The 13,408-nt window shown below is 27.9% G+C and overlaps 1 pseudogene; it reads left to right on the forward strand.

Annotated features, from left to right (window-relative positions):
* Positions 1-13,408, forward strand: part of LOC149510895 (shikimate O-hydroxycinnamoyltransferase-like) — a 117,195-nt pseudogene that overhangs the window by 91,895 nt on the left and 11,892 nt on the right.

Below are 13,408 nucleotides of genomic sequence, written 5' to 3' on the forward strand. Positions count from 1 at the left end.
GATATTGATATGATCAAAGTTTAAAATGAAAATTAATAGCCAAGCAAGAAAGAACAAAGTGAATAAAATTTTTACAAGGATGGGATTCTAAGGAAGTCCAAGTAAAGATTGCTAAGAAATCCCTTAGTGAGAAAATTTTTCTATCACCAAAGTATTGGAATATTTAGGGAAATTTTCAATAAAATTTTTATTTACTTTGTTCCTTCCAAAGGTGTTATTGATAATTAGAGAATAAAATAAGATGATTAAGTCATAATCAATTTATATATTATTTTGTATGATGATTGCTCACATTATATATTTTTAAATGAAATAAAATTTATCTGATGATGGGATTCTAAGGAAGTCCTAGTAGAGATTCCTAATAAATCTTTAGGTGAGAAAAGTTTTCTAAAAATATTGCCAATGTATTGGAGTGGGGTATTTATGAAAATTTTCAATAAAAATTTATTTCTTCTATTCCTTTGAAATTTTAAGTTATAATTAGAGATTGAATAAAGAAGATTAATTCCCAATGAATATATTTTTTTGTGTACATATTCTACTTTATTGTTTGCATTGCATGTTTAAAAAAAAAATTTTTCAATGATGAAATTTTGGAAAGTTCGAGTAGTGATTTTCGAGAATTTCCTAGGTGAAGAAAGTCTTCTAAAAATTGCCAAAGTATTAGAATATTTAGAAGTTTCTTTTCAATATGAAAAATTTTCATTTTATGATCATTTTCTTTAACTTGAACAGTTTTTTTTAATAAATAGGATAATGCTTTTAAGAAATAAATATATTTGTGGATAACTATATTGTTACATGATTTTTAATTTTAAAAAAAAAACAAATGAAAAATCTCCGAGGATAAGATCTAAAGAAATCCGAGTAATGATTCTTTAGGAATCTTTAAGTAACAAAATCTATCTAAAATGCCGCCAGCATATTGGAGCATTTAAATTAATTTTCGATAAAGATTTCTCATTTTTTAGAAATAATTCCCAGAAAATACTATTTGTTTTAAAATTACATACTATTTTATGTTTTTAAATAACTATGGGAAATGAATATGAACCACCCAAGATAGGATTTTCGAGAATTTCAAGTAGTGATTCTTAAAAACTTCTTAGGTGAGATGGTTCCTTTTAAAATTGCCAGCGTATTAGAATACTTTTAGGAATTTTTCAATATAAGGTTCGTGTTTATTATCAAACTTAATAAAAATAAAAAATATGTTTTTAAAGAAAATTAAGCAAATTAACTTTTTAAATACCAAATTTAAGACCATTTTAGTCAATATTAAAAGATAATATATAATTAATTGATACCGTTTTAAACGTGCGATGTGGGGGTGCTAATCCTTCCCCATGCGTAATTGACTCTCGAATCCAAACTGTTTTCGCAAGCTCAAAATTTATCTTTTTGATAAATTTTAATTAATTTTAAAATTTATTGGAAATGTAAGGTTTAATAGGTGGCCAATCACACATAGCCAAAAAAGATTAGTGGCAAATCTATTTCTTTTGTTTTTCCAAATTCTTCTAGCAATCCCTCAACCGTTACAATAGGGCATAAAGAGAGATCAGGGAAATTGTTACAGAAATACAACAAATATGGATAGATGGTTGGCAAAATTAAAACAAATGCTAGCAGGTTTGACAAAAGGAAAAAGAATTGTTTAAACGCATAGGGTAAGGGAGAAAACAACTGTTAAAGCACCATTATGTCCACCTAGATTCACATATCCATATGTTCAAGACCCCTATATGCCACAAGCACCTCTAACAACTCATCAACCTTATATTGATACTTCTGCCAAGTTACTTCTAGTTCAGATAAATGTCAATCTCGAGCCTACTCCTTATGACTATAATGATGTGCCTAATTTGGATGATATAAAAGAATAAGAGCAATTAAAAAGGGTACCAAATCCATCAGGAGATACAGTGGTAAAGGATAAATATAATCTATTGAAGAGAGACTGAAAGTAATTAAAAGCCATGATATATATGGGAGCGTTGATGCCAAAGAGCTTATTCTAGTGCCTAATCTTGTCATTTTATCAAAGTTTAAAGCTTTAGATTTCAAAAACTATGATGGAACAAAATACCCTTTAACACACATCACCATATATTGTCGAAAGATGACAGTTTACACTCATGATGATAAGTTATTGATCCATTGCTTTCAAGTTAATCTCACCAAGTTTGCAATAAGGTGGTATGCCTAACTAAACTAAAGTAAGATTTGCTCCTAGAATGACTTGGCTAGAGCTTTTCTAGCACAATACAAGCCTGTTGAATATATGACACCAAATAAGTTGTCCCTATAAAACATGGAGAAAAAGTCAAATGAAACTTTCAAATAATATACACACAAATGGAGAGACATGGCAGCCCAAGTATAACCACCCTATCAGAGATAAAAATCATTGTTCTATTTGTCAATTCCTTAAACAATCCCTATTATGAAAGAATGATTGGGAATATTTCCAAAAACTTTGCTAACATGGGGATTGTTGGGGAAATGATAGAAAATACAATCAAGAATGGCAAGATTAAGTTGAAAGATGCAATTGATGTTGAAAAAGGAAATGCATAGGAAAAGAATGAAATGGAGGTGTAAGCAACCACACTTGAGGGTCATCTACCTAAGAACTTCATCCATGCAATTCTTATTCTTCTTATCAATCTCACTTTTCGACTATAGAGTATCTCTCAAAACACATATCTTTGTCAACCAAGCAAGCATTTTGATTTTCTAGCAAATCTTCATCTTCAAATGACTGTTCACAATCTTATCCCTACACTTGAACCTACCACCTGACCAACAAAAAATAAAAACAGAAAGAGAATGACCAAGAGAAATTTTTAATCCCAATTTCTCAACTTTTACCTTTACTAATAGAAGACCAGTACCTCACTCCTATGCCTCTGAACCCAACACCAAATCCATCAGTAAAGAGTTATGATTCTAATGGTAAGTGTGATTATCATATAGGGGCAATTGACCATTCAACTAAAAAATGCAAACAAATGAAGGACAAGGTTGTGGATCTTATTAATAGTAGTATTCTAACTCCAGAATTGATGGAACAATAGAAGTTGACTCTATCCAACTATAAAATGTGAGGAGTTAAAATATGAAAGAAGGTTTCAAATGTTGAAAGATCAAGAAATGATGATTTTTTTAACCTTAACCTGTTGTGTATAATATGTGTGTAGTGTCCTTAAGAGTTATTTAAGTTAATCTTGTTGAATTTTATTTTGGAAAAAATGAATGCTTTTGATTTTTCTATGAAATTTTATCTTTATGCATTTGTTTGAATAACAATCCCACATAATTAATTTCCCAAATCATAAAATGAAAAGTGCTTCGTAAAAAAAAAAAAAGATTAGCAATAAAGTCTCATATAAGCAATTTTCAAGATCAAAACAAAAAAATAAAATTTTTTTTTTAAAAAAAGCGCCTTTTCAAAGGGAAATATATGTTTTCTAAATGGTGAGAATCTCAAAGTAATTGGTGATTACTATTAAAAAAAAACTTATCCAACACCTTCATAGCTTTCCTTGATTGCTACCATGCTTCAATCCTTTTGAGTAACTTCACTCACCAGTTATAATCTTTTAAGGGCCATAAATTTCAATTGGCGAACCTTATCATCCTTTGATGTATGGAAATAATAATCTTTTTTTAGGCAATAAACAAAAGAGGTCAATTTTGAAAATCTATTTTGAATTTTAAAAACCAAACAAGATGTTTTTTCAATTTTGTAATTGGTAATTCAACGTGTGTAAAATTTTGTCAACATGATTAAACCATCCAAATTCTTTTATGACCATAAACATGAAAAATGCCTGAACCTCTTCTCAAGTAGCCTATATTTCATATTTTGAGGCATATTGACTAAAAGAAGTAAAATTTATTTTTGCCTAAGATAATTTGTTTCATGCATTAATACCTTTTCTCCTTATTTTACCAAAAATACATGATAAGTTTTGAACCAAAATGAGCCTTTTTATGAATTGTGCGATCAAATTTAGGATGTATCATATAACCTGATTTTCACCTTCATAAGAACCTTGAAAGAAAAATAAAATAGGGCATTAGTCACGAAAAAATGATTGATGATTATAACATAAAAAATAAAGAAAAAAAAACAAAAAGAAGCATTTTATCTCTTTCTTCAAATAATTTGCTTTTCTAACTAAATGATCATGTTTGAAATGATGAATAGCCATATTTCTCTATCTTTTGCATAAAGAAAAATTATCCATTTGCTATCCATTTTAGGCAATTAAATTTTTCATTTCAAAATGAACCCTAACCAAGCATCATCTTATACAATATAGGGTAAAATAAGGATATATTCAAGAGATCAACTTTAAAGGAAAGTGTTTGATATTAACAGTGTCTAATATGCACCTCAAAGATGATAGCTCGAGACAAAGAATGAATAAGGTTTCAATTATAATTCTAAAGCTTCAAGAAAGTAGTTTGCTAACAATGAAGTCAAATGTTTAAAAAACAAAGCAAACAAAAAAGAAAAAAAAGAGTAAAGAAACAAAATCATACACCTCGAATATGAGGATTTAGGGCAAAAAGTGAATAAAGTTTCAATTAGAATCCAAAAGAAAAATAGAGCAAAGAAAAGAAAGACATATACCTCAGATATGAGAATTCATGGCAAAAAAGTGAATAAAGTTTCAGTCAGAATCCCAAGTAAAGCTTTAGGAAAGTAGAATACTGAAGTTGAACTCAAATATTTCCAAAAAGAAAATCAAAAAGAAAAAAGCAAAGAAAAGAAAACATGTTCCTCAAAGATGAGAACTTGGGGCAAAAACCGAATGAAGCATTAATTAGAATTTCAAGTAAAAAAAGATAAAATTCAAGAAAAAAGAATGCTAAAGTTGAAATCAAATGTTTTTGAAAAAAAAAAAAAGGCAAAGAAAGAAAGAAAGATGGCTTTTATCCATAGAATGCTTCGTAAGATCCTTAGCCTAATTACTTTGAATAACATATTTTGAGCCTATTTATCCATTCTTTTAGAACCCTGAACCTTAGCCTACATTACATACCTTGAAAAGTCCATTTTGATCAAATGTGGACACTTGAATTGAAGAGCTATGTCTTTAAAAATTTGTATATACCTACTATTAATTGGCAACATACTAAGTTTTTCATTGTTAAAAAATATAGCTCCAAGGTCAAAACCCAAAAAAAGTAGTTTAGAGCTAGAGCTACTTTTGAAACCCTAAAAGAATTTTTAAAGTTACAAGGTTCTACCAAGAATAAAAAGTCATGATGTAAAACCTTTTTAAGGATTAGTACCCATTAAAAACTTCACATTTCACCAAAGAGTGAAAATAAAAATCCATTCTTTTTCTCTTCCCAAAACTATTTCAAAAAATAATGGTTAGTTTTGATGCATATTGAAGTATCATGTTTTTAATAAAAGAAAAGTATTTTAGAAAAATTATCTCTTTCATGAACCTAAGAGAAATCCTTGCAATCTTCATTGAGCCTTTCTTGAGATATGCCCACTAATGAAAAAAATTGAATTATCGATTACTCCATCCACAAGCATTCCAAATATTAATCATCAATTTTCAAAATATTCAAAAATCATGGGTTTTTAACTTCTTTTTTTCTTTCTTAATTATAAAGATACTTTATGTGAGGTAATTTTGTGATCACTTTTGAAAGTTTGAAGATTATTTGAGTATTTTTCTATAAATACTGAGATAATTTTTGGTGAAAAGCAAACATTGAAACTTTGAACAAAGATTTTTCAAAAAAAATAAAAAAGAAAAAAGACATTTGCATTTGCATCACTTGCATTCACAATGACATATGTATCATAAGTAAGACACTTAATTTGCATGCTGTAAAAAAAATAAGAAATTTGTGTTTGCGTAACTTACATTTGCATTAACATCTGTATCATAAGAAAGACACTTGATTTGCATGCTACAAAAATAAAAAAAGATATTCGCATTTGCATCACTTGCATTCGCATTTGCATGTGCATCATGAGAAAGATATTTGCATTCACATCATGAAAAAGACATTCACATTATGAAAAAGACATTCGCATTTGCATCATTTGCATTCATACATGCATGTGCATCATGAGAAAAACATTTGCATTTACATCATTTGCATCATAACCAAGGCATTCATATTTGCATCATTACATCTGCACCATAGAAAAATTATTTGTAAGGGCATTTACATGAAAGGAACATTAGCATCTGCATGATGAAAAAGTCACTTGCACTTAAGGATTCGCATTCTTGCATTCGCATCATTTGATGAAAATATATATTTGTCTCATGATTGTGTTTATAAGTATTAAAAAAAAAGGAAAATAAAAAATAGAAGGGTAAAAAGAGAAAAAAATCTATCATGAAAAGATAAGAAAAAGAGAAAATAATTTGATAGGAGACCAAACGTCAAAGAAGTTTAAAGAGTTGAAAGAAAATTGATCTGCAAAAAATGGAAGGGTGGCTGAAAAATGAATAAGAAAGATGAGATATGATACAAGATAAGATTTAAGCCTAGTTTAGCTAGCATGGTTGAGATTTTAAGCCTAATTTAGTTGGCACTTTAAGCTCAATTTAGCTAGCACACTAAGCCCAGTCTACTTGACACCTAGATCAAATTAAGCCTAATCAGGCTGGCACCCAAGATAATCTCCAAAACTTCTAAGCATAATCTATAAGACTTCTGGGCAAAACATTTTAATTTTTTAAAGTTTCAATGCCTCTGATACGATGAGCATTCAAAGATTTTAAGATTTATAAGACCTTTGAGCATAATCTTTAAGACCTTTAGACATAATCTATAAGATCTCTAAGCATAATCTATAAGACTTTTGATCAAAACATTCTAAATTTTTAAAGTTTCAATGTCTTTAATATGAGGAACATTCAAAGATTTTAAGATTTGTAAGACTTTTGGGCATAATCTCTAAGACCTCCAACCATAATCTATGAAACCTCCAGGCAAAACATTTTAAAATTTTAAAGCTTCAACACCTCTAATACGAGGAGCATTCAAAGTTTTCAAGATCTGTAAGACTTTCTAGCATAATCTCTAAATATTTTGAGTAGCATTTGTAGGTCTTCCCAGCTAAATTTGTTTTAGTTTGAGATTCATAAGACTTTTGAGTATCTCTCGAAAATATCATCCAAACAAAATTATCATCTATGTCTATGCATTATTTTTTATTCTTAAAAATATGCAAAGATGGGTAACTATAGATACCAAATTTTATCTGGAGTGTTTTAACGCTATTAACTAAGCTTTATTTTTAAACATGGGATAGAGCCATTGATTTGGACCCATCACGTACACCATTAAGAGGGCTCATGTATGGCCTATTTTTAAGGCCCATTTAGAGGCCCGTTATATAGATTAAAATATGGCCCAAACCATAAGCCCAAGATAACAAAAGGAAAAGAAAAGAGGTAGCTGTAACAGCAAAGGCAGGTTCATAGCTTGGACAACCCATTCGGGGGTTTAAGAATTTGTACTAAAGGGAGACAGTTAGCAAAAAACAAGTTAAAGTTACAACAATAAACCTACACCAAGCTAACCAACAGGAGACAAATACAAATGTTCGTGGCCATCAATAAAAGGAAAAACTTGGGGAGGAAGGCTTGGGAGGTATATAAAAAAAATAGTGGAAGGAGAAAGGGAAAAAACAGGGAAGCCTTGAAAAGGTTTTTGGTAGTCTAGATTTTTTAGAAAGCCAAGAGTGGGGTGGCTTAGGAGAGGAAAAGGAAAAATCATAGACAACAAGAAAAAAAAAAAAAGAAAGGTGAAACCTTGCCAATTGGAAAGAAAAAAAGTTTCACTAGAAAGGAAAAGCAAGAACTTGAAAAAGGTAATCATTTTATTCTTATACATGTCATGTTCCCATGCAAAGTTGAAGGTGAACTTGTTGTTTTTCCCTATATTAATGTTCAAGCATAATAATCTTCAAATAGGCAAAAAGCACCATGAGAATTAAAAGTTTTGAAAAACTCCAAGGATTTATTGTTTCACCTTCTTCCTTTGCACATCATGAAAGCCCAAAAATAATTTTTTTAGATTGCATTTTTTCTTCTTTGAAATTGTTACTGCTTATGGTCAAGTTGCAGAAACTTGGAGTTTTCTATTTTGTGCATGTTAGTCTTTTCCCTTTCCTATATATGGTTTGTTTGTAGGAATTTAAAATAGTACCTTGATTTACGGTTGCTGATCTCTTTTGCATGAGGGTTATGTGAAAGTTTAGGTTTCTATTGCCAAAATAAAAAAATGCATAGGGGAATTTCCTTAAAAGATTGTCCTTCATTTTCAACTTGCATAAGACTTATAGTAGTCTAAGGTCAGTTGCTTTTTTATTTTCATATGTAGACTATGCATGAAAAGGGGTTCAAAGTTTCTATTTTTGTTGATCATGATTCATTTCTGGCTGCTAGTTCTTTACGTGCTTGAAACCTTAAGCTTTAAACTTTCTCTGTTATTGGTTGTAGGAGTATGAGTTGTGTGTGATTTGTACTATAGGCCACGATGAGAACCTATTTCTAAGAAAACTATAGGGAGTTTTAAAAGTTCATTTGTTTTGGTATAGGTTATGGCAACTAGTGCAAATAAGTTCTATTAGAACCCAAAAGGTTTAAAAATGGTAGGTTTTGCAAAACAAGAATGATGGGACTTGAAACTTCAAAGGATATTATATTATTTTATCTCTTTTTCTTCATTATTTTTTAGTATAAAATAGAAATGAGTGGTAGTATAAAAAAAGGGTAGGTATAAGTGTGTCATTTGCATGATGGTTATTTGTAAGTATGAAAGAGCTTAACCCATTGGTTGTTTTTTTATATGGTGGCTTAGGAAAAATTTTAAACTAGCCTATAATTTCGAGGCCCCCACCTTCCATATTTTTGTTTTAGGTCATATGTAAAAAGGAAAGAAAACTCAAAATTGGACATAATTTCAAGATTCCATCATTCATGTTTTATATCCTAGGTTTTATAGGTTAATAAATTTTATAATATATTTGTCTTTTATATTCATCTCTTTCATTTTTTTAAGTTGAATTTAAGCTTAATAATAATAATAAAAAAGGTCCCTTTATGAAAAAAGCTTAAAGCTTTCATACTTTCTTCCTACATGGTAAAGAAAGCTTAATGATGACATGATTTCAAGGTTCCATCATTCAAGTTTTATAGTCTAGGCTTTATAGGTTAACAAATCTCATAGTACATTTGTTTTTTTATATATTATATGTTTATTTCCTTCATGCTATTAAGTTTAATTTAAGCTTAAATCTTATATATTATGATATTTGTGTGGTTTGAACTTTCATGTTAAATTTAATTACATGTAATTTATTTTTTTTATATTGTAAATTATGCACACTAGTTTCACGCAAAATATATAATAATAATAATAATAATAATAATAATAATAATAATAAACAAAATTTTTGAGGATGAGATTGTAATAAATTTCGAGTAGTGATTTCTTAAAATCTCTAGGTGAAAATATTTTTTTAAAAAATGCTACCACAGTAATGAATATTTAATAAAATATTCAATGCACAAAATTTTCATTCCTTTATCTTCCTAAAAATATTTTTCTAGTTAAATGATATTATAGAAAAAACAAAGAGAAAAGATAAGGAGGAATAATAAAAAGGAAAATTATTCTTATTAATAATGAAATTGACATAACAATACATGAATGTCATTAATTATTTTTACTTTTCAAAAAATATTAATTATTAACAATAATAGAAATTAAAAAAAATTGGATTAAAAAAAAATAAATAATTAATTAATTAAGAAAGGAAAAAGTAAATGCAATCTTCGATGATAGGATTATAAGGAAGTTCAAGTAGAGATTTTTAAGAAATCCTTAGGTAAGAAAATTCTTTTAAAATACCACCAAAATATCAAGGTATCTAAAATAATTTTTAATAAAAGATTTTAGTTACTTTGTTCTTTTTAATTTTTTTAATGATAATTGGGAAATAATTAAATAAATTAACACAAAATTAAAACGAGCAATGGTAATAGTATAAAGAAAATAAGTAAATATGGTTTTCATGTGCATATTCTACTTTATTGTTTGCATTATGTAATCTTAAGTATAAATGAAATTTTCGAAGATGGGACTCCAAAAAGTTTAAGTAGTGATTTCCAATAATTTTTTAAGTGAGAAAAGACTTTTAAAAATTACTAAAGTATTAGAATATTTAAATATTTCTTTTCAATTTGAAATTTTTTCATTATTTTTTAATTAAGTAGTTTTTTTAATAATATAAAAATATGTATTGTTTGGAAATAAATTTATACATAATTATATTTTTACATGGCTTTTAAATATTAATAATTATTATAAAAGCAAACGAAAAATCTTTGAGGATGAGAACCTGAAGAAATCCAAGAAGTTATCTAAAATCTTTAAGAATCTCTCGATGATAAAAGTTATCTAAAATACCACCAATGTAATAGAGTATTTAGAATAATTTTCGATAACGATTTCTCGTTTTAGTATAAAAAAATAAATTTTTAAAAAATATTATTTTATTTTAAATTATAAATATTATACTTTATATTATATATATATGTAAGTTTTCATGATAAATATGAGCTGTTGAGTACAAGATTTTTAAGAATTATTAGTCACGATTCTTAAGAGATCCTTGGTGAGAAAGTTACTTTTAATATTACTAAAGTATTAGAATATTTTAAGTAAATTTTCAATAAACAAAGTTCTTATTTATTTTTTTCCAACCAAAAGTGCTAAAAATAATAAAATATTAAAATATGTTTTTTTACAATAAAGAAAATAAAAAAAAATTAAATTTTAAATACCAAAATTAAGAATGTTTTACTCAAATTATAGGATAATACATAATTAATTGATACCGTTTTAAACAGGCATTGTGGGGGTGCTAATTATTCCCCACGTGTAACCGAATCTCAAATAAAAACTGTTTTACAGATCTAAAAATTATCTTTCTGATAAAGTTTTAATTAATTTTAAAATTTTATTATAAGGATAAGTTTTAATAGGTGGCTAATTGCACATAGCCAAAAAAAATTTGGTGGTGACTCCGTTTTGTTTTCAAATTTGTTTAGTAGACTCCAAAAACCATTATGATAGTGGAAATGAATTATTATATTTAGGAGACAACTGTGTGATTAGGAAAGTGAATTTTTTAAGAAATTATTTAATAAGTTAAAGGATGTGTTTCCATGCTAATTCTAAAGATTGACCAATTTGAGAAATTGGTTGGAATGGACACTTTATAGTAAAAAGATTTTTTAAAAATGGGTAAGGGTGGACATTTTATTCCTTGTTATAATGAGAGTTATGATTTGGGTGAAAGATTTGGGGGGTGGGTTGTGTGTGGATGAATATTGTTGGTGGAATGATCTGAGGAGCATTGGCGATAGTTTTTTGGAATCTAAGTTTTGATTAGCAATCATTTGGGTTTATCCTGTAGGAATGCATTGAAGTTCATTGTTGATGGTTCAATAACCAAAAAATCAAGCATGACAGACATGGTGGAGTGCTGAGAAACAATTCAATTGTTGAATCAAATTCAAAGATTGTCATTGTGTGGGTGTATAATGTTGTTTAATGGCCTTAGAGAGATTTGGTAACTTTCAATGAAATTGAAAAGCTTAAAAAAGACTTTGACACTAATGTTTTAGATGTCTATCTATTTTCTTTTATATGTGGGGATGTTGTCTACCATGTGATCCATGTTCCTAGATCTCAATCTTTGTGAGACTGATTTCATTAATAAAAATTTTTTTGTGACTAAGAAAAAAAAGTTTCATACATTTTTTGGTTTTTTTTCTTTGTTTAAATGAATTCCACAAATCTTTAGTACCCAATAAAAAAACAGATAACTCAACATTAACAACATGTGCATTTTACTAGGTAACTACTTTTAAATGAGGCTAAGTTTGTCTTGGCATAGGGTTTTAGCATACATTGGTAGATGGTACATTAGCTCTTCATTTCATCAATAGTTGGTTGACACAGCTCAAGGCTTGTCTCCTAGCATTGACCCATTCATTGATTGAACTCTTCTTCATGCTTAAGTTCCACCAACTCTTACATTCCACCACGTTGAATTTACCCTTCTCTTAAAATCAAGACCACTAGCCATTCATCAATTTTAACATTAGAATCTCAGTCAGATGATCTTAAGCCATCAATTGTATCCATTTTTAAGCTCATAGTTTATCAACTATATATCTTGAAAGCCAAACCAAATATTGAAAATTCTCACTGTTAGAAAAAATAAATAAGAGAATAGAAATAATAGAAAAGAATTTTGACTTTAAGGCATGAAGAACATTTTCTTAAAGGCAATTATGCCTCTAAGATACAACAAAGCCTCAAAACTCTCCAAATCAGAAGTAATGAAAATGATTATACTAAATGATTTATTTATAATGAATGAACAAACATAAACTTGTATTGAAATGATTATGATTGCTTGTATAATCATGACTTTTATAAAAAATACTCTTTCTCATATGATAATTATTTCTGTTCAAATATAATTATTTAAAATATTAATAAATTAATTCAAAAATCAATTTTATTTATCAATAAATAAATCTTTTTATCTAATGTGAGATATACCACATTCTAAACCACCAATAATCCCCTACTAGTTTGGAATGTTAGTGCTTAATTTTTAACCTTTCATACAAATATAGATTAAACCTTAACTCCTAATGTTATAATTGAAGATATAACACATATAATGCTTATTTATTCTTTTGTCAGTGGTTTTATAATTGCTTTAGCACTATTTAGCCATGTGCTTATCCTATTGATAAACATTTATAAGAGAGACACCAAGTCTTTTTCTTAAAGTGGCACCATTTCTATATAAGTAGAGTTTCCATTATGGCTCCATTGTTTTAGAAATTTAAATAATAAACTCCATCAAGATTATAAAAACTCATCCTCCTTACGCAACAGATTATGCTAGTTTCTAAATTTTGAATGGATTTTACTAATGCTTAATAGACACATAACAATAACTTGTTTTTACTCATTAAACTTTGTAATTAAAGGTAACTAATTCAAAGTTGGGTTCCTATTATTGGTGTTTAATAGTAACGGTTTAAATCCATTTTACTTGTAGTACTACTAATAAAGTATCTTGGAATTTAATTTTTTTTATGGTAATTACCCCAATTTGAGATTGAATCTTTAGTATAATCACTTCAAGCTAATATGTTCGAACTTTTTATTTTGCATGTCATTTATATGCTTTAGTTATTGTTGCCTGGTTTTTGTGATTTAAAGAAATAGATGGCGTTTGTTGTGGTCACAACTCTATACTCATTAATATAAAATTTCAACAATTCTATTTCTATACTTTTATCTATTTTAA

The sequence above is a fragment of the Durio zibethinus genome, chromosome 27 (genome assembly GCF_047325235.1).
Source record: "Durio zibethinus cultivar Kanyao isolate XHJ-2024 chromosome 27, ASM4732523v1, whole genome shotgun sequence".
NCBI classification, from domain to species: domain Eukaryota; kingdom Viridiplantae; phylum Streptophyta; class Magnoliopsida; order Malvales; family Malvaceae; genus Durio; species Durio zibethinus.